This window comes from Acomys russatus, chromosome 32, assembly GCF_903995435.1.
Source record: "Acomys russatus chromosome 32, mAcoRus1.1, whole genome shotgun sequence".
NCBI lineage: Eukaryota > Metazoa > Chordata > Mammalia > Rodentia > Muridae > Acomys > Acomys russatus.
The window spans coordinates 33,664,834-33,689,110 of record NC_067168.1 but is presented as its reverse complement, the minus strand read 5'-3'; the positions used below and the strand labels follow the sequence as shown (position 1 = coordinate 33,689,110).

The following is a 24,277-nucleotide window of genomic DNA, read 5'->3' as shown; positions in this document are numbered from 1 at the left end:
GTCAGCTGTCCAGTGGTACTTGATTAATTTCTTTCCTTCTGGGGAGAACTCTCAAGTAGTGCTGATAGTGGGGTTCAAAGTGCTGGCTTCTTTTAGCTGGCGCTTTGAGCAAATTACTTAAATCATGTTCTTAATGTGTAAATGAGGGCTCATGTTAACATATTTTACAGGGTTGTGAAAATCAAACAAGTACACACTAAGTAGTTTGTAAATGTTAATCCCCCATCAGTACTTAGAGAGTGATAACACTATGATAACAGTGGGTGTGTTAGTTCTGAGGCTGGTATATGTGGCTCTTCAAGTACTAGGATTTGATGATTTACCAAAACAAAAGATGGAATGAGATTCTTGAATTCTTGGATTGTGTGCTTAGCTTTAGAACAATTGTTATTCCCTGTAGAGGGGCACAGCATTGGGAACAAAGTAGATCTTAAGGCTTGTTATTCCGAAGACAGCTTCTTTGCAGCTGTGGGCTGGTATAATTTGGATGGTTTTTCTTCTTTAAAAAAAGGGGGGAGGAGCTGGGTGTGGTGGCACAGGCTTTTAATCCCAGCACTCAGGAGGCAGAGGCAGGCGGGTCATTGTGAGTTCAAGGCCAGCCTGGTCTATAAAGGGTGTCCAGGACAGCCAAGGCTACACAGAGAAACCCTGTCTCGAAAAACAAAAAAACAAAAACAAAAGGTGGTGGTGGGGAGGGTGGTGGTGGGGGTAGGGTGGGGTAGGGAGGGACAACTACTTGCTATTTCTCTCACATTTTCTTCAACTCTGTCTCTTCCTGTTATGGCCTAAAAGTTTTTGTTTCAATTGTTATAACTCAATCAGTAAGGTATCTTCGATACTGTACTTAATAGTGAAAAAATAAGTTAATTAAGATGATTTTTTTCATTTGTTCCATTCTTAAATTGCTTTAAGGACTAGCTTAAAAGTTTAACTGTTACCATTGTTTCTATAAGAAAACGTTTTGAGTTCAGCTTTGATTTTAAAAAATTAAACATTTATTTATTTGTGTGGGAATGGATATACCTATGTTATGACACACACAGGACACCTTGGGGAGTCTGTCTTTTACTTTACTATGTGGGTCCCTCCCTCCCCCTTTTTCTTTTTATGGAGACAGGGGTTTTCTGTGTAGCCTTGGCTGTCCTTTACTCGCTTTGTAGATCAGGCTGGCCTTGAATTTACAGAGATATGCCTGCCTCTGCTTCCCTGAGTGCGGGATTACAGGCCTGCACCACCTCACCCTGCTACCATGTGGGCTTTGGGGATTGAACTCAGGCCATCCAGTTTGATGGCAGGTGCTTTAGCCCACTGAGCCATCTAACTGGCCCCAGCTTTGTACTAAGTGGAGTACAGATTTCTGTTTCTTTTTGGCAGTTTATAATCCTGCAGCAAGGAGGAAAGCATACTATCCATCTAATCTGGAGAACTGTGAGAAGGAACTCCTGATGCTGATGAGGGAAGGAGTCCCTGTTGCAAAGCCTCCCCTCCTCTACCTTGTATGCAGTTGTTCCACTGTGTTTTGACATTTGTAATTTGATGTTTTGAAATCTAGTAGTAATTAACTTTTTTTTTTTTTCAAGACAGTTTCTCACTATGTAGCCCCTGGCTACCCCCTCCTGAATAATTGGAATCAAAGGCGTGTGTCAACAACCTGCCCTGCCTCACAGAGTGCTGGGGTTACAGGCGTGGGCCACTGCCCATGGCTTACCCTTTGATCCTTATCTTTACAGTGTTATTGTGTTACAGGTTACACCGTTTGTGAGTTATTATTTTTCACTTAAGACTATGTCATACCCGAACCCCCTTTTGTTACAGTATTCTGTGACTGGCTTGAGAGGGTGGGGAGGGCCCTGCCCTTTTGTGAAGGTGAGTGGTGTGCCAGTCAGTTTGCTGGAGGTACCCAGTTGTGTTGCCATGCGCAGATTCCCATGTCTTAATATGGTCGCTATTAAACCGGTTTCTAATAAAACGACCTCAAGTTGGTTTTCTTCCTTCCTGTCTTTCTTTGGCCATTCAACAGTTGTATAGTCTTTTTCATTTTTTGCAGTGGGAGGTATTTTTATGACATACTGGACTGTTTTTGCTATTCTTCATTAATATTAGGGGATTAAAAAATTCTTTTCTCTGTGTTTTTAAACAAGGCTTTACTCTATAGTTTAGGCTGGCCTGAAACTATGAGTCCTTGGAAAATTGTTTTATTTCTTGGGTTGTCTTTTCAAGGAACTTCCTGCTCTACCGTGCATTAAATAAGAAAAAGCACTCGCCCCTCTCTATACTAATTGTGCTCAAACTACCAAACAGGGAAAACCAAAGCTAAAAAGAACACTTTTCTCACCCTCTAGTAACAAGAACGGGAAAAGCCCACAGAAAATAAAAATGTAATTAAGTTCATTTATTCAATAGATAAACAGCAAAGGTGTGAGTGTGTATATATTGTTTTGTTGTCCTAGATGTGTATCCTGGTTAGTTTTTGTCAACTTGACAAAAACCTCTGGGAAGAGGGAATCTCAATTGGCGAGTCAGCTTCATCAGACTGGCCTATAGTAAGCTTTTTGGTTTTTTGAGATAGGGTTTCTCTGTGTAGCCGTGCTGTTCTGGACTCACTTTGTAGACCAGGCTGGCCTTGTACTCACAGCGATCAGCCTGCCTCTGCCTCCGGAGTGCTGGGATTAAAGGCGTGCGCCACCACGCCTAGCAGTGTATTTTTCTTGATCAATGATTGATGTGGGAGGGCCTACTGCTGTAGGTAGTACCACCTGTGGACAGGTAGTCCTGGGCTGTGTGAGAAACAGGCTGAGCAAGCTACAAGGAGCAAGCCTGTGAGCAGCAATTCTTTGTGATCTCTGCTTCAGTTCCTGCCTTAGTGTCCTCTGATGGGGGACTGTAACCTGTAACCTAAGCTGCTTTTGATCATGGCCTTTGTCACAGCAACAGAAACCTAACAGAGAATGTGGAAACTGCCTCTAAAAGCTGTCTTGTTTATCCCATTACTGTTAGTAGGTTAAAAACAAACAACAATGAAAAACTCCTGCATGTGTGCACTAGGCAGGCGCTCTGCCAGTGAGCTACATGCTAAACATTTTAATAATTCAAAAAGTTGATTCTTGTTTGCTATTTTTCAGTTCTTTGTTTTTTTTTTTTTTTTTTTTTTTTTCGAGACAGGGTTTCTCTGTGTCGCTTTTGGCTGTCCTGGACTCGCTTTGTAGACCAGGCTGGCCTTGAACTCACAGTGATCCACCTGCCTCTGCCTCCCAAGTGCTGGGATTAAAGGCGTGCGCCACCACGCCCGGCTTATTTTTCAGTTCTTATACCATGAAATGTTTCCCTCATTACACTCCAGCATATTTAACATGTAGTTTTGCAATGCAATATTAATTTTTTCCTAATTGACAAAAATTTTTTTTGCTTTAATTTTCTGTTCCTTGGTTTCCCCAAGACCAGGATATGTGTGTACAGTCGTTTATTTTTCACTTAATTAAATCACTGAGGTTAACAGAAAATTAACTTCTAAGGGTCTGTGGTAGAGCCTGGTGTGGTTCATACCTCCTTGAATGAATTCAGGAGACCCAAGGATCAGGAGTTTGAGGAGGGAGAGAGCTGGTGGAAGGAGGGAAAACAGAAAGAAAGGGTGAAACAAGGAAGGAAAGGGAAAAAAGATCAGTAGTACAGAGGAGTCTAAGGTGGAGCTGGAGCCGTGTGGGAAAGAACCAGGGTCCACAATATTTGAGTAAATCCACTGGTTCCTAGAATAGTCTGAAGACAGTGGCTTCTTCAGTTATTTTATGGCCTATCAGTCCCAGGAAGGAAGCCCAGTCTTTGAAACCTCTGAGAGAGAGCCAATTCCTCTTTTTGAGGCAAAAAGGGGAAGAAATGTCACATCTCCAGAACTTTATTTTGTTCTGAAAAACAAGGATACGACCTGCATTTCATAATCATAGGTTTAGTAGTTTCACAGAATGTTAACATTTAGGATCTTACTTGAGCTTATGGCAAAAGTAAAGTAGTAAGTGCTGAGTGGAAATTTGAACCCAAGATTTCAGAATTCTAAGGCACAGATTCTTCTCTTTCACAATTTTATAATTGTTATTATCTGTGTGTGTGTGACAGATGAGGTCCCATGTGGTAGGAGACAACTTTTGGGAGTGGTTCTTTCCTTCCACTGTGAGTTCCAGGGATCAAACTCAGCTTGTTAGGCTTGGGCAACAAGTGCTGTTTTATCTGCTGAGTCACTTTGCCAGCTCTACAGAATCTTTTTTAAGAATTTTTTTTGTTTGTTTGTTTGGTTTTTGAGACATGTTTTGTCTGTGTAGCCATGGCTGTCCTGGACCACTTTGTGCATCAGGCTGGCTTCAAACTCCGAAGACCCGCCTGCCTCTGCCTCCTTGAGTGCTGGGATTAAAGGCCACCACGCCCGGCTCTCTACAGATTCTGTTATTACACCCTTTGCCTTTGAATGGAATTTGTCAGTACTGTATGCCTAGCTTAGTAAATTCAGACGTAGTCTAGAGAAGTGTTTCTCAACCTTCCTAATGTAGCAACTTTTAAATACAGTTCCTCGTGTTGTGGTGACCCTCAACCATAAAAATATTTTTGTTGCTATTTTGTTAACTGTAATTTTGTTACTGTTATGAATTGTAATGTAAATATCTGTGTTTTATGATTCTCTTAGGAGACCCCAAGAGAGGGTTGTTAGGCCCCCAAAGGGGTTGAGACCTATAGGCTGAGAACCATTGGTCTAGAGTCTTCATTTTACTTATTTTTATTTTTTAATATTTTTGGTTTCTTGAGACAGGGTTTCTTTGTGTACCCTTGGCTGTCCTGGATTCACTTTGTAGACCAGGCTGGTGTTGTGGTTAATTTAGAAGTAGGGTCTAAAAAATGTTTATTATTAACCCTATAGTTATTATTACAGTGGTATTTTCTAACCCACTAGCAATCTGTAAAACACAGACACCTATTGTATTTTAAAACAGCCCTGGTTCACCTGGGGCAGCATAGATTTCAATCCCTTAAATACCTCCCATATTGGTGCAGGTATCCCATACTCTGTCCCCAATCCCATGACTTCTGCTAATAATTTCGATTGAGCTACCTACCTCACATCCATAATCCCAGGTACTTGTTAATGTGCTTCATCTACAGTGGCCATGTGCTTCTCCTCCACCTAACCTATGGTGCTGCCTTCCTTTCCTCCTTCTTCTCTCATCTTATCTCCCAAAGGCCCAGGAACCTTAGCCATGCCTATCTCATTTGCCCTGCCCAGGTGTGATAGCTTTTTATTGGTCAAATAAGAATAAGTTCTTAGGCAAGGTTACAAACATTTTGGGGTACATGAGCCTACTCATTTGGGCAGCAACCAGACCAACCCCCAACAGGCTGGCCTCTAACTCACAGAGATCAACCTGTCCCTGCCTCCTGAGTGCTGGGATTATATCACTTATAAGTGGGTATCAGCCATAAAGTACAGGACAACCATGCTACAATCCACAGACCCAAAGAAGCTAAGTAACAAGGAGGGTCCAGGGGAAGGTGCTTGAATTTTCCTCAGAACAGGAAATAAAATAGACATTAGAGGTGGGTGGAGGAAGGGAACTGGGTAGGATAGAGCATGGTACAGGAATAGAGAAGAGGGAGAGCTGGTGGTGGAAGGCAGGTGAGAGAATGGAAATTGGAGGTGGGGGGGGGCATCTCTGAGATGTATCAGAGATGTGGCATAGGGGAGGCCCCAGGAAGTCTGTGGGGGTCACCTTGCTGAGACTCCTAGCAGCGGGGATATGGAGCCTGAAGTGTCCACCTCCCATAGCCGGGCAGGACTTCCAGGGAGGGATAAGGACACCAACCCACCCACAAAACCTTCAACCCAAAATTTGACAAAATGTGTGGAGACAAAGATGGAACAAAGATTGAAGGAGTGACCAACCAAAGATTGGCCCCACTTAAGATCCACTCCATGGGACAGAACCAATTCCTGACACTATTAATGTTACTCTGCTGTGCTTGTATACAGGAGCCCAGCATAAATTCTCTGAGAGGCGTCATCCAGCAGCTGACGGAAGCATGCTGGGAGCAATCACATGCTGGATTGGCAAAAGCAAGCAAGTGGGTTTCCTGGAGGAGGCCACTAGTTTTTGTATGGCTGCTGAACCAGTATATCTCTGGTTTAGGCAAAGCCCCAGAGGTTTTGCCTCAAGACTACTTATTGTTGCTATACTGCCCTTCCACGCTTGTCCCATATGCCTGGCACAATGCAGTTGAGCACGAACATACCCTCACTGCCTAAGCATAATATTATTGCTCCATAGATGCTGCTTTCTCTGTTGGGCAGACTTCCCACAGATGATTTTTATAATTCTTGATAATGGTTCCTGAATTGATTAAGGTAATTAAAAAACCCTCCTGCTGTATAACAAAAACAGGAGCTCTATGAACCTCCATGTGAATTACAACAAGAAGGAAAACAAGATTGAAACATTAATAATCAAGGAAATACATTCATTCTAAGTTTAGTACAAGGATAAAGCCCAGGTGTACACTATGCTAAGAAAGATCACATAAATATAGAAACAAAAAATAAATGGTTGGGCTGGAGAGATGGCTCAGTGGCTAAGAGCGCCACCTGCTCTTCCAAAGGTCCTGAGTTCAATTCCCAGCAACCAGGCCAGGCGGTGGTGGCATAGGCCTTTAATCCCAGCACTTGGGAGGAAGAGGCAGGGGGATCTCTGTGAGATCAAGGCCACCCTGGTCTAAAGAGCGAGTTACAGGACAGCAAGAGCTGTTACACAGAAAAACCCTATCTCGAAAAAAAAAAAAAAAAAAATCAATTCCCAGCAACCACATGGTAACTCACAACCATCTATAATGTGATCTGATGCCCTCTTCTGGCCTATCGGTGTACATGCAGGCAGAGCACTGTATACATAATAATGAATAAATAAATCTTTTAAAAAATGGTTATCTATACAAGACTAAGAAAGACACCTGTTTCTTAGAAAAACCTTGACATAAAAACTCTCTTTTTGGACATATAGCACATATCTCAGTATATCTAAATGGACAAATATTGCTTGTTTCTAGCTATTTACTTTCTACTTGACTTTGAAAACATACACAAGAGTCTAAATAAAGCTTATTTTGGTAAGTAACTAAACTAGTACCTAACAAGACTACAAGTTTGATTATTTTAGGTGACTGACTACTAACTTGCATTTTTAAATTGTTCTAAATAGTTTGCAATAGTAGCTTTCAAGGACCAGAACTTTATATTACATTTTAAAATGAATTGTATATGTACAATACCTTAAACAAGATTTGAAACATAGGTGCAGTATGTGCTGTGTTTGGTGAGAAATTATAAGCAGAGACATTTTCAATGAACTACATACTTTTCACATCAGTGGTCAAGGTTTTGTTTTGTTTTCTGTAACCTGGTGACTCTTGGCTGCATTTGTCTGAAATGGCTTGTACTTTTTGCTGTGGGGCCTTGAGCTACCAGACTCTCCATTGATGGCAAGACGTTGCCTTGGATATCTCTCTTGGACCTGCACTCATTTGATCAGTGATACCCCTTGCCACAACATCAGCAAACCCTGGGAAGCTTAGGGGTTCTTTTGAAGATCCCAGAAACAGCTTGTTGGCATCTCCAGCAGAAAGTACCATATTTCTCACAGTTAATGCACCAAGCATTTTAAGATATGCCTTGGAAACTGTATTTTTCAGTTATTGCATTGGACATTTTGAGATCTGAGGCTTTTAGTTTGGTCACAATTTCTTTGTAAATGGCCAAATTTGCCACAATTAAGGCACCAGGCATTTTGATATCTGAGATCTCTAGCTATAGTTTATTCTGTAGTATTGGCATGATGCTACTGAAAGCCAATGTCACTTGTGTCCCTTTTCCACTCATTCACTGGCACTGCTCATACTTTAAATGGTCTGATAACGTAAAAAATTTTTTTGTTCACTTTACATCCCGATTGTAGCCCCCTCCCTCCCTCGTCACCTCCTGATCCCACCCTCTCTCCCTCACACCCTCTCCCTCCTCTAGTCTGATAACTCTTTCACATTCAGTATTCACAATCTGGAATGCCAAGGTCTCTATCGACACCTGTCTCAAATCAGGGTCCGATACGGTTTTGTCTATAGCTGAAGCTATCTGCAAAAACACCTGTGAAGGCTTCCCCTGAGCATGGACAATCTTAGCGAGTGAAGTGGGCTTTTTCTTGAGCTTTTAAAGGCAACAGTGATACTGTGTTATAACAGCATCGTCAAGTCAGATCTGTTATTGTAGGTCAGAGTGCTGCTCTTTACTAAGGAATTGATCTTTAACAATATTCACTCCCCTTGCTCTATTTCGCTATTCAATATTTGCGACTTCCTCATTCTACCATGTTAACAATTGTAACTGCTGACAGGCATAGCTGTTCCAAGATCCTTCCAATCTTGGGGAATAATTCTATTTTGGGTAGCCCAGTTACTTAATATTTGTCTTACATAAGAGGAATGCATCTGAAGAAAACAACAGCCTCTTTAAAACTCCTCAGATCTATCATTTCTATAGGATACTATGTTATCTCATCATAACCATGATCAGCGTCATTAGCAGGCATGTGCTATACAATTACTGGGAAAACCAATAGTGATTTTAAATTCCAGGACACCCTTCCTCTGGCTGCTCAGTTGGCTCAATATTAACCCTTTCTCTGGAAAAGGGCTGTTTTTCTTTTCTTTTTTCTTTTTTTTTAAATGAGATGTGTGCTAATTTTGATTTTCTTTTTATTTTATTTTTATTAATTTATTCATGTTACATCTCAATTGTTAGCCCATCCCTTGTATCCTCCCATTCCTCCCTCTATCCTGCTTCCCCCCTACTCCCCTCCCCTATGTCTGTGACTGAGGGGGACCTCCCCCCCAATATGTGCTCTTAGGGTATCGAGTCTCTTCTTGGTACTTGCTTCCTCTGAGTGCCACCATGCCTCCCCATCCAGGGGACGTGGTCAGAGATGGGGCACCAGAGTTTGTGTGAAAGTCAGATCTCCTTCTCCACTCAATGGTGGAACAGGGACATATGCTCAACCATGTTCATAGCAGCCTTATTCATAATAGCCAGAACATGGAAACAGCCTAAGTGTCCCTCAGTAGAAGAATGCATAAAGAAACTGTGGTACATTTACACTATGGAATACTACTCAGCTATTAAAAACAAGGAATTCCCAAAATTTGTGGACAAATGGATTGAATTAGAAATTATCATGAGTGAGTTCACCCAGAAGCAAAAAGAGTTAAATGGTATATACTCACTTATATCGAGACACTAGTCCAATGGGCACGTCCCATGAAAAACTTTATTTACCAGGAAAGTGGGTCAGAGTGGAGGACATCCTTTTGAGGCTTTAGGTGAGAGAAGCCTGGGAGAATGAGGAAATAGAAGGATCCAGAGGGTCCTGGAAACCTACAAGAGGAACTTTATGACAGGCAGATCTGGGTCCTGGGGTCCTCCTCAAACTATGGCACCAGCCAAGGAAAATATAGGCAGTAAACTTCGAACCCTTACCCAGACTAGCCTTTAATCCTGTCACCTTGTATGGCTTCCCCCACCCTGCTGGCAGCACATCCAGCTCCCTGCCCCTTCCTGGGCTGAGGGGACTTGGGACTGAAAGCTTGTTCAGTCACTTGGTTTGAGCCTTTTTGTTCTCCCTCTTCTGGTGCTAATCCCTTCCAAACACTTCCAACTCTACTGTAACTTATCCATTTGTATAGTCAACTCTGCAATCTTTTCATCCACTTTTTTTTTTTTTTTTGATTTTTCGAGACAGGGTTTCTCTGTGTAGCCTTGGCCATCCTGGACTCACTTTGTAGACCAGGCTGGCCTTGAACTCACAGCGATCCTCCTGCCTCTGCCTCCCGAGTGCTGGGATTAAAGGCGTGCGCCACCACGCCCGGCTTCATCCACTTTTTGTTTCTTAGATTTCTTCGTTTCTACTTCCAAACTGCTCAGCCATTCTCCTAATCTTTTTTTGATACAGAATACAGGAAGAAGAAAAAGAACAATAACAACCACCACCACCACCATCCCCATCACCACCACCATCCCCACCACCACCACCACCATCCCCACCATCCCCACCACCACCACCACCACCACCACCATCCCCACCACCACCACCACCACCACCACCACCATCCCCACCATCCCCACCACCACCACCCACCACCACCACCATCCCCACCACCACCACCATCCCCACCACCACCACCACCACCACCACCACCCCCACCACCACCACCACCACCACCACCACCACCCCCACCACCACCACCACCCCACCATCCCCACCACCACCACCACCACCATCCCCACCACCACCACCACCACCACCATCCCACCACCACCACCACCACCACCACCACCACCACCATCCCCACCACCACCACCACCACCATCCCCACCACCACCACCACCACCACCATCCCCACCACCACCACCATCCCCACCACCACCACCACCACCATCCCCACCATCCCCACCATCCCCACCACCACCACCATCACCACCACCACCACCACCACCACCACCACCACCACCACCATCCCACCAGAAAATCCCCTCTGGGAGCAGATCAGTAGGGAACCCAGTGGCAGAAGTCTCAATAAACTTTTTGTTGATATCTTGAATAGTCATCCTTTCTTTCCTTGTGTTTCCTCTACAACATTAGTAATCAGATTTCTCATTCTGACTAGCCACTGGCCTGAGTGCTTGTAACTGGGCTTTTGGCTACTTTATTGGGTTCCTATATTTAACACCCTTCTCCACCCCAATCCCTTCCATCCCCCCAACACTAGGTAGGCAAGAAAGTTTAGAGGGGAAAGAGGGGGTAGACTGTTTTTATTTGGTCCTGTGTTTTGTTTTTTGTTCCTCAAGACAGGGTTTCTCTGTGTAGCCCTGGCTGTCCTGGACTCACTTTGTAGACCAGGCTGGCCTCAAACTCAGGAAGATCCACCTGCCTCTGTCTCCCAAGTGCTGGGATTAAAGGTGTGCACCACCATGCCCAGCAGGACATAGACTTCTTTAGACTACTTCTTGCTGATTTAGGGTGCCAAGTTCCTTGGGTCAAGTCCAGTCTTTGTTGTCAGAATATCAGTGACCAACAGTCCAATAACTAGCAATCCAGCAATGCAGCAATAGGAAAAGCAGTAGCAGGAACTGGCAGCAGTAGGGGGAGCAGCGGCCACCACAGGCCCTCTGGGGCTCTCCAACTTATACTCTCTCAAGAGTCCTCAGACTTCCAAACAAACACTCTGCAGCTGGCAGAAACCGTGCCCCTCCTAGAGCACGAGACAAATCCTAGTAAGCTGCTGTGGACAATCTAAAGCAGCCTCATATCCCACACCTGGGATTAAAACAAAAACATGTTCATATAACTGGGTTTTAAAAGAAACCAAAATTCTTACTACACTCAAGTCTCTTGCATTCCTCCTGTTAGCATTCTGCTTCAGTCGGCCTGCTTGTGATGTCATTGCTTACCTGCCACGGGAGTGTGACCCTCCTCATGGTCTCTCTCTCTACCTCCTCCGTCCCTCTTACTTCTCCCTCCCTCTTCTTCCTTTCTCTCGGGGGTTTCCTTCCCCCTTTTCCTACTCCCCCCATGCTCATTTAATAAACTCTACTACATACGTCTGATGCCTGGTGCCTTATTATACCTTCCTACTGTATACCTACCTTATCTTATCTTACCTTATCTTACTGCTTTAATTTTTAAGCATAACACCTCCCACCAGACAAATTTTGTATGGAGAAGCAAGACTTTTTAAAGTTTTTGCACATAGTCTCTGAAGATCTTTTTAATTAAAAAAATTATAAATATATCACTACCTATTTTAGTTGTGGTCCAGGTACTTGCTGTGTTACACATTAGGGGATATTGTCTTTCAGAAGCTTCCTATTTTTCTGTTTATCTACAGTGGTATAAAAATCTCAACCTCCTACTTCCATATATCCCCCCTCTTCCTTTCTTTTTTTTGTTTTGTTTGTTATTTTGTCTTTGTTTTTGTTTTTTTTTTTTTGAGACAGGGTTTCTCTGTGTAGCCTTGACTGTCCTAGACTCGCTTTATAGACCAGGCTGGCCTCGAACTCACAGTGATTTGCTTGCCTCTGCCTACTGAGTTTGGGATTAAAGGTGTGCACCATAACACTTGGCTTTGTTTGTTTATTTTTTTGGTTCTTTTTTTTTTTTCCTAGACAGGGTCTCTCTGTGTAGCCATGGCTGTCCTGACTCACTTTGGAGACCAGGCTGGCCTTGAACTCACAGAGATCCACCTCCCTCTGCCTCCTGGGTGCTGGAATTACAGGCCTGTCCCACCACACCTGGCTCCTCTCTTCTTTCAAAGAAGAAAACTAAGGGCTAGAGAGATGACTCAGCTGGTAAAGTGCTGCCATTCAAGAACAGGGACCTGAGTTTGGATATGCAGAATACGTGTCAGAAGCTGGGCATGGAGGCATGTGTAATTCCAGCCAGCCTACCTGAACCGGCTCAGCAAACCCTTTCTCACAGAGGCTGACTAAGGAGGAGATCATGGTGGGAGGAAAGGCTTAACTCCACAAGTTGTCCTCAGACTTCAAATTGTGTATGTGTGTATGTGTGTGTGTAAAACAATATGCTCCTAACATTATTTTAAATGCCTATTTACATGTGTATACAGAAAAAAACTAGAAAGATGTCAATATGTTAGCAAGAGTTATATCTGTAAAAAAACATTTACTTTTTTGCATGTGGTTTTTTTATATCTACTGATATTTCTATAATGAATATGTATCTTATATAATTAGGAAAGTGAATACAGATAAATAAACATCAAAGAAATTTAACATACTAAATTCACACTATAGAAAGACTGGAATACATTACATTGTGGAAGAACTTCAACCAAAATAGACAAAAATCTCTTCGTTGTGCTTTTAAAGGTGGAAAATCCACTCATCCAAAACACAGAATTCCCTAAAGATGCTGAACAAAAGGTAACAGGGAAAAGTTAAATTATATTGCAATTACCTGATGTAAGATTTTCTAATCACTGTTGTGATAACTGCAGTTCAAGGTGAGATAAATTGCTACTGGAATCCCCAGGCTCCCACCCAGAATCAGTCATTTGAACTCAGCCATAAGCAGTAAATCCCTAACAGGCTTAGGAAAGAAGAGTCGAGCACAAATATATATTCACAGTGTTATGTGCCTAACAACTGTATATTAGACTTCCAGCCTGTGTTTTAAAACAACCTTAAGGGGATCAAAATAAGTAAATAAGCTCTTTACTAGTTCAGACTAGACCCTGATGATAGAAACATGAAGACAATTCCATGTCCTAAAGCTGCTAAATTTTCTGGGGCAAAGAAATGCAATTAAGCACATTTTTTTTTCTAATTTTAATTTGAAATCTCTTTTATCAGGTATTAGAATTGCTATACATACTTACTTTGTTGTGCTATTAGTTTAGATTTTTAAAATCCTTTTTACCCCCGCACCCGCAGGCTATGTTTGGTTTTGCCAGTAAGGTATATTTCTTGCAGACAGCACTTAGATAGAGCTCAATTTGTTTATAAATTTTGTTTCACCGTGTAGTCCTGGCTGGCCTGGAACTCCTGTGTAGACCAGGCTGGCCTTGAACTCAACAGATCCACTTCCTTTTCCCTCTCAAGTACTGGCATTAAAGGGGTGTACCACCATATTCAGTGGAAGCTGTTATTTTAAAAATCCATTCTGTTTGTATCTTTTAGTTGAGGAATTAAGAATTAGCATTCAGGGATTTTATTGGAAGGTTCAGGAATGACATTCATTCCTGTCGTTTTGTTGCTTTAGTATTATTTACTACTTTCCTTATCTTCATTGGCTTATTTATGATTCTAGTGAATCCCCTTTGTCCTCATAGTCTCACAAATGTGTTTGTCTTTCTCTTTTGTGTATAAGATTCATTCAGTTATCTTCTGTAGTGTTAGTTCAGTTGTCATGAATGTTTTTTAGTTCTTAATTATTATGGAAAAGTTTTTCTTTCTCTATCAGTGATAAAGAATAGCATCTGTAGATATAGTAATCTGGGTTGACAGTTATTGCCAGTCATTCAGAGATTGAAATATCTTATCCTATGCCCTTTTGGCTTTTGGGTGTCTGCTCAGAAATGTGCTGTTACTTTGATGGTTTGCTTTTATATCTGACTTAGTGCTTCTCTCCTGTAGTTTTCATTCAGTAAACTTTGTTTTATATATTTAGTTTTATGGTTAATATTGTTTGTCATTTTCACAGTATCCAGAATTATTTTGGAGACAAAACTCTGGGCTTCCTGTGAGGGAGTTTCTAGGTTGGCTTACCTGAGGTAGGAATACATATCCTTAACTGTGTGTAGTGTCATTTCATGGGCTGGATTCCTAGACCAAATAAAATGAGGCAAATAAGCTGAGTGCCAGCTTAGTGTGTCTCTACTTCCTGACGGCAGGTACAGCGTGCCAGTTGCCTTATGGTTATGACTTCCAGGAAGTGATGGACTCTACTCTCAAACAGTAAACCCAGAGTGACTCTTCTTGAAGTTTGTGTTCTAGTTTTATTTCTGTTGCTATAATAAAATGCTCTGACAGAAAGTGACTCAGGGGAGAAAAGTTTATTTTAGCTTACAGTCCATTATTTTGGAGAAGTCAAAGTAGCAGAAATTCACAGCAAATCTCCAGAACAGAGAGAAATGACTGCATGCATGCTGCCTGCTTGCATATACTTAGTTCAGTTTCTTCACTCATACACAATCTAGGGCCCCTACCTAGGGAATGATGCCACCTACTGTGTTCTGGATCCTCCCACATTAAATTAGTTAAGACAATCCACCACAGACATACCCAGAGCCAATCAGTGAAGACAGCCTCTCAGAGTTCCTTACCAGGTCATTTTGTATTACATCAGGTTGACAGTTAGCCGCAGGTGGTTTTGTCACAGCAATTAGAAAAGTAAACTCGGGCTGGAGAGATGGCTCAGTGGTTAAGAGCGCCACCTGCTCTTCCAAAGGTCCAGAGTTCAATTCCCAGCAACCACATGGTGGTTCACAAAACCATCTATAATGTTATCTGATGCCCTCTTCTGGTGTGCAGGTGTACATGCAGGCAGACCACTGTATACATAATAATAATAAATAAAAATCTTTAAAAAAAAAAAAAAACAAAGAAAAACTCTTAGTTTTTAGCAGCAATATGGCATGGGGAAATAATTTTCTAGTCTTATTTGGTGTTCTAAATTTCTCCTTGGTCTGGATGTATGTCTCTTTCCGTACATTTGGGAAGTTTTCTGCAAATAATTTTATTGAATGTTTCTGTGCATTCTTCTTCAAATTCTATCAGTCATAGATTTGGATTTTTAATAGTGTCCTGTAGACCTCACATGTTTGGTTATTACTTTGTTACTAATTTTAATATTTGCCAATGATTGAATGTTCTGATTCTTCTTACTTGTCTTCAACTCCTGGTACTTGATACTGTTTTCTGCTTTATCCATTCTCTTGGAAGGCTTTCACTCAGTTTTGTCTTACTGAACTTTTAAAATATGCCAGTAAGGTGCTCGCTTCGGCAGCACATATACTAAAAAAAAATTGGACCGATACAGAGAAGATTAGCATGGCCCCTGCGCAAGGATGACACGCAAATTTGTGAAGCGTTCCATATTAAAAAAAATATGCCAGTAAGATTTTTCTAGTCTTTCTCTTTATTGAAACCTACTTTCATATCTTGTATTTGTATAGATGCCTTTTGGTTGACTATAATTCGTAGTAAATTAAAGTATTTTGCATTTTATTCATTTACCTGTTTGTGTGTGTATGTTTGTAGACACCCATTTGCTGTGGAAGACCGCTTAAGAGCGTTGATTCTCCCTTTCCACCATGAGCCTGCCAGGGATCCAACTCAAGACTGTTAGGCTTGATGGCAAAAACCGTGTTTCCCCGCTGACCTGTCTTATTTCATCTAGCAATTATAAAAAATGTTTTATTTTTAAAGTGTGTTTGTGTACATGTGTGTATGTACATGTGTATGTGTGTGTAATGCTCACAAATGCAAGATTGGATCCTACTGGAGCTAGGAGTGACTGTGAGTTGCCTGAAGTGAGTGTTGGGTGCCAAACTTGGGTCCACTGTAAGAGCAGTACGTGCTCTTAGCCACTGGGCCATCTCTCCAGCCCCCAAACCTAGGACACTTTTATATTCTTCCTGACTTCTTCAGTGACCTACTGGCCATTCAAGAGTATATTGTTCAATCGCAAAATATTTTCTTATTTTCTGTAATTTTTCTTACTATTGGTTTCTAGTTTTCTTCAACTATCTGAATAAACACAAATTACTTTGAACCTTTTCTGTTTCTATGACATGCTTTACAGGAATGGTTAAGAGCACTTGTTGCTCTTGCGGAGAACCCATGCTTCTTTCTCAGCACCCATATGGTGGTTTGGGGCTTTACAACTATTCATAATTCGAGTTCCAGTGGATCTGATACCTTCTTTTCATCTCTGGGCACCGCATACATGTACTTTACATACATACATGCAGGCAAAACACTCATACATAAAATATCTAACTATATATATTTTAAGCCAGGTATGGTAGTGGATGCCTAGTAAGATTAATTCAGCTCCCTAAGGTAGAGGCAGGTAGATCTCTGTGCATGAAATGCCAGCTTTCTGGGCTAGAATGAAGCCTGTTTTAAAGAAGATACCATGGGCTTCTGACGTGTGTATTTCATACATAGTGGGTCTCTTTACCAATTGTCTTAGTTACTTTTCTATTGCTGTTAAGAGACACCATTGCCAAGACAACTCTTATAAGAGAAAGCATTTAATTGATGGCTTGCTTACAATTTTCGAGAGCTTCTCCATGATCATCATGGCAGGAAGCAGACAGGCATTATGCTGAAGCAGTAGCTGAGAGCTTTACATTCTGATCTGCAGGCAGCAGGCAGCAGGCAGCAGGCACAGCCCCCCTACCCCCACCCCCAGCCCTGGGCCTAGCCTGGGCTTTTGAAACCTCCAAGTCCACCCATGGTGGCATATCTTTTCCAGTAAGGCCACGACCTGTACTCCTTCCCAAACAGTTCCACCAACTGGGAACTAAACATTCAAACACAGCCTATGGGGGGCATTCTCATTCAAACTGTCATATCAGTGAAGCATATTTCTTGGTGGTAACATATGTTGGGTCTTGTTTTTAATGCAGTAACCCAATCTGCATTGGTAAGTTGAGACCATTTACATTTAGGCTTATTATTGAGAGATGCTTATTAATTTTCACAATTTTGTTGGCTTGGTTTTGGTTGTTTTCTTTCTCTCCTTAGTAGTCTTAGGAGTTGACTGGTTGACTGTGTTGGATATAATGGATTTCTTCTTTAGTTTGTCTCCCAAGATTATAATTTTCTTCATGCTTGTGATTGAGACTATTTTTTTCTTTCTCTGTGGATAGTTTTTCTTTAAGAATCTTGCAGTGCTCACTTGTTATTCATGAACTGCCTTAGTTCTGGTTGTTAGATGTACTTTATTTCTCCATCAATTTTAAATGAAAGCTTTGCTGGTTATAGTAATCTTGGATGGCAGTTAGGGCTTAATATTCACTGTTGCTGTTGTGACTTTGACTTGCTGATGGGTGGTCTGATATTCTTATATATTTGCCTTTAAGTGAATTGGTGTTTTCTTTCACACATTCTAATATTTGCTTCCTTTCTGCTTATGACATTTTGAGTATAATATGTTGTGGAGAAGTTCTCTGAGCATGTCTGATTCCTTCTTTTATTTGGGTGGCTATTCTTTTCTCTATATTTTGAGCATTTTCTGTTCTAATTTTATTAAATAGATGTTTCATGCCTTTAGATTCCCCAAGAATGATGAAGGTCAAGAAAAAAGTTAGGTAAATTATATTTAGGAGAATGAAAATTAAAAAATGTATTTTCATTTATATAGAACCAATAAGATAGTAAAAATGCTATTCATAGTATAATTGAAAGAAAAAAGTGAATACTGGGTATGATAGAAAAGAAGGAAACTAAAATGATAATGGAAAAAAGATTGTTCAATAATAAAAAATTCATAAATAGAATTAGAGTAAAAATAAGAATATTTCTAGTTTTTTGTTGTAATCTCAATTTGTTTTCTGAAGCTTTCTTCCATGTTACTGACTTTTTCATTTATATTATTGATTTTTCTCATCTATTTTGCTGACTTTCCTCTGTTGTTTTCTATGTGTTGTATTGACTTTATCTGTTTATTTCTAACATCCTATTTGAGGTCATTAACTATGAAAAATTTTTTATATTATTTTACTGTGTGTGTGTGTGTGTGTGTGTGTGTGTGTGTGTGTGTGTGTGTTTTACCTGCATGTATATATATGTAGCACTTGTGTGCTTGTGCCTGCAGAGGTCAGATCAATGTGTCATTCATTGTTTTCTCTGTACGCTTCAAGTATCCTATCTACCTTGGTAAATTATTTGAAATTCTTATTGTGGAAAAGTCTATTTTTTCCTTTTTTTCTTATTCTGACTCTTTTCCTTCACTGGGTTACTTGAAAGCAACTTCTGGTCTTACCCAGAAGTCTGTATTTCTTTATGATTCAGATTTGGTAGGTCATAGTTTCTAGGCATATTTTTCTATTTCTTCTGAGTTATGAAATGTTTAGGTCTGAAAGTTTCCTAATAATTTCTTAAGGACCATTTGCATTTCTGTAGTGCCAATTATGATGTATCATATTTGTTTAAAAAACTATTTATTTATTTATTTTATGTATATTTGAGAGCTCTATCTGCATGTACACCTGCATGCCAGAAGAGGGCATGGGATCACTTTATAGATGGTTGTGAGCCACCATGTGGTTGCTGGGAATAGAACTCAGGAACTTTGAAAGAGCAGACAGTGCTCTTAAGCACTGAGCCACCTCTCCAGCCCCTGATGTCTCATATTTCATATACAATTATCATATGAGAATCATAAGAAGTGTCTGCTTTGTTCTTCATCTATTTGTTTTTGTTTTCAAAAACCAAATGCTATTTTCATTTTGCTTTTTTTCTGTTTTCTAGTCTCTATTTTGCTTTTGCTCTTATCTTTATTTTCCCTCTTCTGTGGATTGGGTTCAGTTTGTTTTTCCAACTTTTTGAGTTTTTATCTTCATGTAGGTATCTATTATAAATTTCCTGCTTAAAATTATTTGCTTCATCCCATGATTTGTATAGTTCCCAGAAATTATTTTGTGTGTGTGTGTTTGTATACTTGTGCCATATGTGGAAGACAGTAGAAAGCTTGTAGGAGTTGGTTCTCTGTACCATGTGGGTGCCAGGTATCCAACTGAAGTCCTCAGGCGTGGTGGTAAGGGCCTTTATCTGCAAACTGTTGCACTGGTCCTAAATGAGCTTTATATTTTTATTTTTATCCTATTAAAACTTTATTTTATTAATTTATTCAGATTACGTCTCAATTGTTATCCCATTGCTTGTCTATTAAAAATTTTTATTTACACTTAGACCCATTGCTTATTCAGAATATGTTCTTTAATTTCCATGTGTATGTGAACTTTCTATTTTCTTCTTATTGATTTCTAGTTTCATAGAACTATAATTTAAAAAGATAATGATTATAATATTTATTTATTGAGACAGGGTTTCTCTATTCAGCCTTGGCTGTCCTGGACTTGCTTTGTAGACCAGGCTGGCCTCAAACTCACAGAGATCCTCCTGCCTCTTCCTCCCTGAATTGCTGGGACCACAGGTGTATACCACCACACCCAGTTAAATGCAAGCATTTTAATTGAAAATGTTTTTAAGTGGCTAGAGAGATAGCTCAGCTGTCAAGAACGCTGGCTGTTCTACCAGAGGACCTGGGTTCAATTCCCAGTACCCATATGGCAGCTCACAACTGTATGTAACTCCAGTTCCAGAGGTTCTGACACCCTCACATAGACATACATGCAGGGAAAACACCAATGCACTTGAAATAAAAACAAATTAAAAGACAAACAAACAAACAAACAAAAAACCCCAAAACGAACAAAAAAAAAAAAAAGAAAAAAAAAGAAAATATTTTTAGAAAGTTTTTTTTTTCAAGACAGGGTCTCTCTGTGTAGCCTTAGCTGTCCTGGACTTGCTTTGTAGAGTAGGCTGGCCTAAAACTCACAGCAATTTACCTGCCCCTGCCTCCCGAGTGCTGGCATTAAAGGTATGTACAACCACTGCCTGGCTTGAGAGGCACACTTTGTCAGCTAGATATAAATTTAAAAAATTCAACTCCCCCATATGATATTTTCTTTCCTCTCTACATTTTATTTAATAATTTTTATCTTTTTTATATTGGACATTCATGAACAGAAACTGGAGATGAGTTACTTTTAACTCTGTGTTCTTTTAACTTTTGTACTGGAATGATACATTATATTATTCCCAATTTGACCATGTTATCTCACCTTTAGAGTGAGTGTTTTCATTTTGAAGAACTCCTTTTGATATTCCTTATGAGGTAAGTCCAGTGGTAATGAAATGTCTCAGCAGTTGTCTGGGAATCGAAACCTCTATCTCTTATAGTTCTGAAGGATAGCTTTGCTGAGTAATCTGTTCTTTGTACACATTTTTTCTTTTCTTTCATTAGATTGAATGTGTCATTCCACTAACTCCTCTCTGGAAAGTTTTTGCTGAGAAATCCACTCACAATCTTATGGAAGAACTCTTATATATGATTTGTTGCTTTTGGTGCTTTCGGAATTCTGTGTTTGACATTTTAAGATTTGATTATAATGTATCTTGGTTAAAAGCTCTTTGTTTTTCTTTTTAAATTTATTTATTATGCATACAGTGTTCTGCCTGCATGTAACACTTGTAGGCCAGAGAGGGCACCAGATCACGTTATAGACGGTTGTGAGCTGCCATGTGGTTTCTGGGCATTGAACTCACGACCTTTGGAAGAACAGCCAGTGCTCCTTAACCTCTGAGCCACCTGTCCATCCCAAAAGCTCTTTATTTTTTAGTCACTGTGTTTCATGGCTGTGGATGCTCTTTGCTTGTTTGTTACTCAGGACCTTGAGCATGCTGGGAAACCAGTTTGCTCACTAAATTATACCCCCAGCTCTGTCTTTGTTTTTGTTTGTTTGTTTGTTTCAAGACAGGGTTTCTCTGTGTAGCCTTGACTGTCCTGGAACTCACTTTGTAGGCCAACCTGGCCTCAAACTCAGGGAGCCACCTGCCTCTGCCTCCCAAATGCTGGGACTAAAGCCTGTACCACCACTTGGCTTCTGCCTTTTTTTTTTTTTTTTTTTTTTTTAAGACAGGATCTCACCATGTACCTGAAGCTTGCCTAGAGCTTGCTGTCTGTCTCAAGTTGACTCCAAACTTGTGATTCTCCCGTCTTTACCTTTCAAGTGCTAGAATTACAGGCACAAACCATGTCACACCTACTTTTCACTTTTCACTCATTCTTTAAAAACCTTCTCTACCTCCTCCCTTCTTTTGAAATTTCTATAAAGATATATAATTGGTTTACCTTTTTTTTTTCCCATTAGTCATTGCTTCAGGGATAGAGTATTTTCTTAGTGGTGTATATTGTTGAATTTTTTTTATCTTGTCCATTTAACTCTTTTCTTGATGTCATGTAGTTGTCTATGTCCTCATAGCTTACTCTGCTTTTTTTTTTTTTTTTCCTTCTGTTTTTCTGAGACCGGGTTTCTCTCTGTAGTCTTGATGTCGTGGATCTCACCCTTTAGACCCTGCTGGCCTCCAACTCATAGAGATCTGCCTGCCTCTGAGTCCTGAGTGCTGGGATTAAAGGCATACACCACTACCACTGGGCTTCTTTTTCTTTTTGCTAAGGCTTTGCTGTATTCTCCAGATTTATTCTGCTTCTTTAGGTGCTTTTTTTTTTTTTTTTTTGTGGCCAGGCATTATCTATTTTTTAAAATCTATCTATCTATCTATCTATCTATCTATCTATCAATCTATCTATCGTCAATCACTTAGTCTATTTATAATTTATGAGTCCAATATTCAAGTTAATTAAGTATTTTCTTTTATAGAGAATAGCTCTTTTCCTCACAGAATATATCCTGATTATGTTTTTTTCTTCCTGCACTCCCCTTCCATCTGGATCATTGTTTCATTAGAAAACAAACAGGCTTATAAGTGATAATAATATATAATAAAATATGTTGAAACAAAAGTGAACACATTGGAATAGGAGAAAACAAACAAGCTGAAGGAAAAGAGCGCTCCCAACAGGCACAAGAAACAGATAAAGTCACAGAGATGTATCCGGATGTACACACACTCAGGAATCCCATAAACACACTAAACTGGAAGTTGTAATACACATACAAAGGACCTATAGGATAAAAATAGAGAAAAATATAAACAATTAATCCTGCTGGGTTGCCTCATCCAGCCTTGATATGAGGGTTTATGCCTCGTCTTATTTTAACTTGTTATACCATGTTCAGTTGATACCATTGGGAGGCCTGCTCTTTTTCTGAAGAGAAATGGAGGAGCAGTGCATCTGGGGTGGGGGTAAGGGTTGGGAGGAGGGGATGTATTATATGAGAGGATAAAGAAAGAAACAAACAAAAGATTAAAAAAAAAAAAAAAAAAAAAAAAGAGCCAGGCATGAGGATGCACATCATTAACTCTAGCACTCGGAAGGCAGAGGCAGGTGGATCTCTGTGTCAGCCTGGTCTACAGAGTGAGTTCCAGGATGGCCACAGCTGTTACACAGAGAAATCTTGTCTTGAAAATCAACAACAATAACAAAAAAGAAAGAAGAAAAGACAAGGTAAAAGAAAAAAAAAAAGAGGAAAGAGAAGGAAAAGCCCTGTCATGATATTATGAGACAAGGAACCTCCTTGATGCCCCAAGATGCTGTTAAGTTCACTGTTGGCCATCTACTGCAGGGTATGTATCTTACTTACCCTTACGTAGTTTGTTTCCCCAATAAGATACTTTTGGAGAATTTGCAAGTGGTTATCAGTTGGAGGTAGCTTCTGGGTTAGGCATAGGGGCATGTGTCTACTTCTCCTTACAGTTCTCTGACCCCATCTGGTGCAGACCCGTGCAGGCCCTGTGCATGCTGCCTCAGTCTCTGTGAGTTCATGTGTGTGTGTGTGTATCCAGCTGATTGAGAGGGCCTTGTTTCCTTGGTGTACTCTATCCCCTCTGGCTCTTATTTCCTTCCTGCCTCCTCTTCTGCAGGGTTCCCTGAAACCTGAGGGGGAGGGATTTGATGAAGAGCTTCCATTTAGGGATATGTTCCAAGGTCTCTCATTCTCTACATAATGTTCAGCTGTGGGTCTCTGTATTTGTTCCCATCTCCTTCAGGAGTAAGGTGCCTACCTTTAATTGCGGTAGAGGCAGGTAGATTGCTGTGAGTTTGAGGCTAGCCTGCTTGGTTTACATAGTGAAAGCCCACTTAGGGCTACATAGTGAGACCTTGACTCCAAAAAGGGGGAAAAAAGAGGATTTTTTTTGTTTGTTTGAGACAGGATCTCACCCTGCAGCCTACAATAATTTTAACTCTTAGTGCTCCGCTAAAATGATCGTTTTGGATTGGTAAGGCAGTTTGTAGGTCTTGATTTCTTTGGTTATTTTCCTCCTCTTCCTCCTTTTTTTGTTTTTTTGAGATAGAGTTTATCTGTGTAACCCTGGCTGTCCTGGAACTCACTCTGTAGGCCAGGCTGTCTTTGAACTCAGAGAGCTACCTGCCTCTGCCTCTCAAGAGTTAGGATTAAAGGCGTGTGCCACAACCACCTGACTTCTTTTTCTTTTTGATAAGGTTTTGCTGTATTTCCCCAGACTAACTTGAACTTAACAATGTTCTTACCTCTGTTATCAGACTTAGGGTCACAGTTTGCACTAACAAGCCAGGTTCAGCCTCCTATTTTTTAATGTGACAATTAGGATAGTCAAATTAATGGTGAAAAGCAGAAAAAGAATTATTTAATGTGGTTATATTAGTAAGAGGGACAAAGAGCTCCAGTGATCCATCATCTACTCTGTAAGTTGTAAATCTCTTTCAGAAAGAGTCTTGGCTTCCCACATGCTGACACTAAAGGCAAGTGTTATTATGCCCAGTGTGACTTCATTTTAATATAACTCCCTGCCTTGTCTCTGAAAGCATGAACTATTTGCTAGTTTGTTCTCTTCTATCTTCATCTTCTATGGTGATATGACAAGGTTTGTCCCAGTTGGTGTGATTTGATCCCATTTGAGGGAAATAAATGACAGTCGTTAAGGAGCTAATGTCAGTGAACCCTTTAC

General features: G+C 40.5%; 1 protein-coding gene and 1 non-coding gene across 2 annotated transcripts in view; both read left to right on the top strand.

Annotated features, from left to right (window-relative positions):
* The window catches only part of Dock3 (dedicator of cytokinesis 3), a 328,616-nt gene that overhangs the window by 1,712 nt on the left and 302,627 nt on the right, over window positions 1–24,277 (top strand). The window lies entirely within an intron of this gene.
* Window positions 15,581–15,692, top strand: LOC127184480 (U6 spliceosomal RNA). Its single transcript, XR_007830125.1, has one exon. It is a non-coding gene; the product is annotated as a U6 spliceosomal RNA (small nuclear RNA).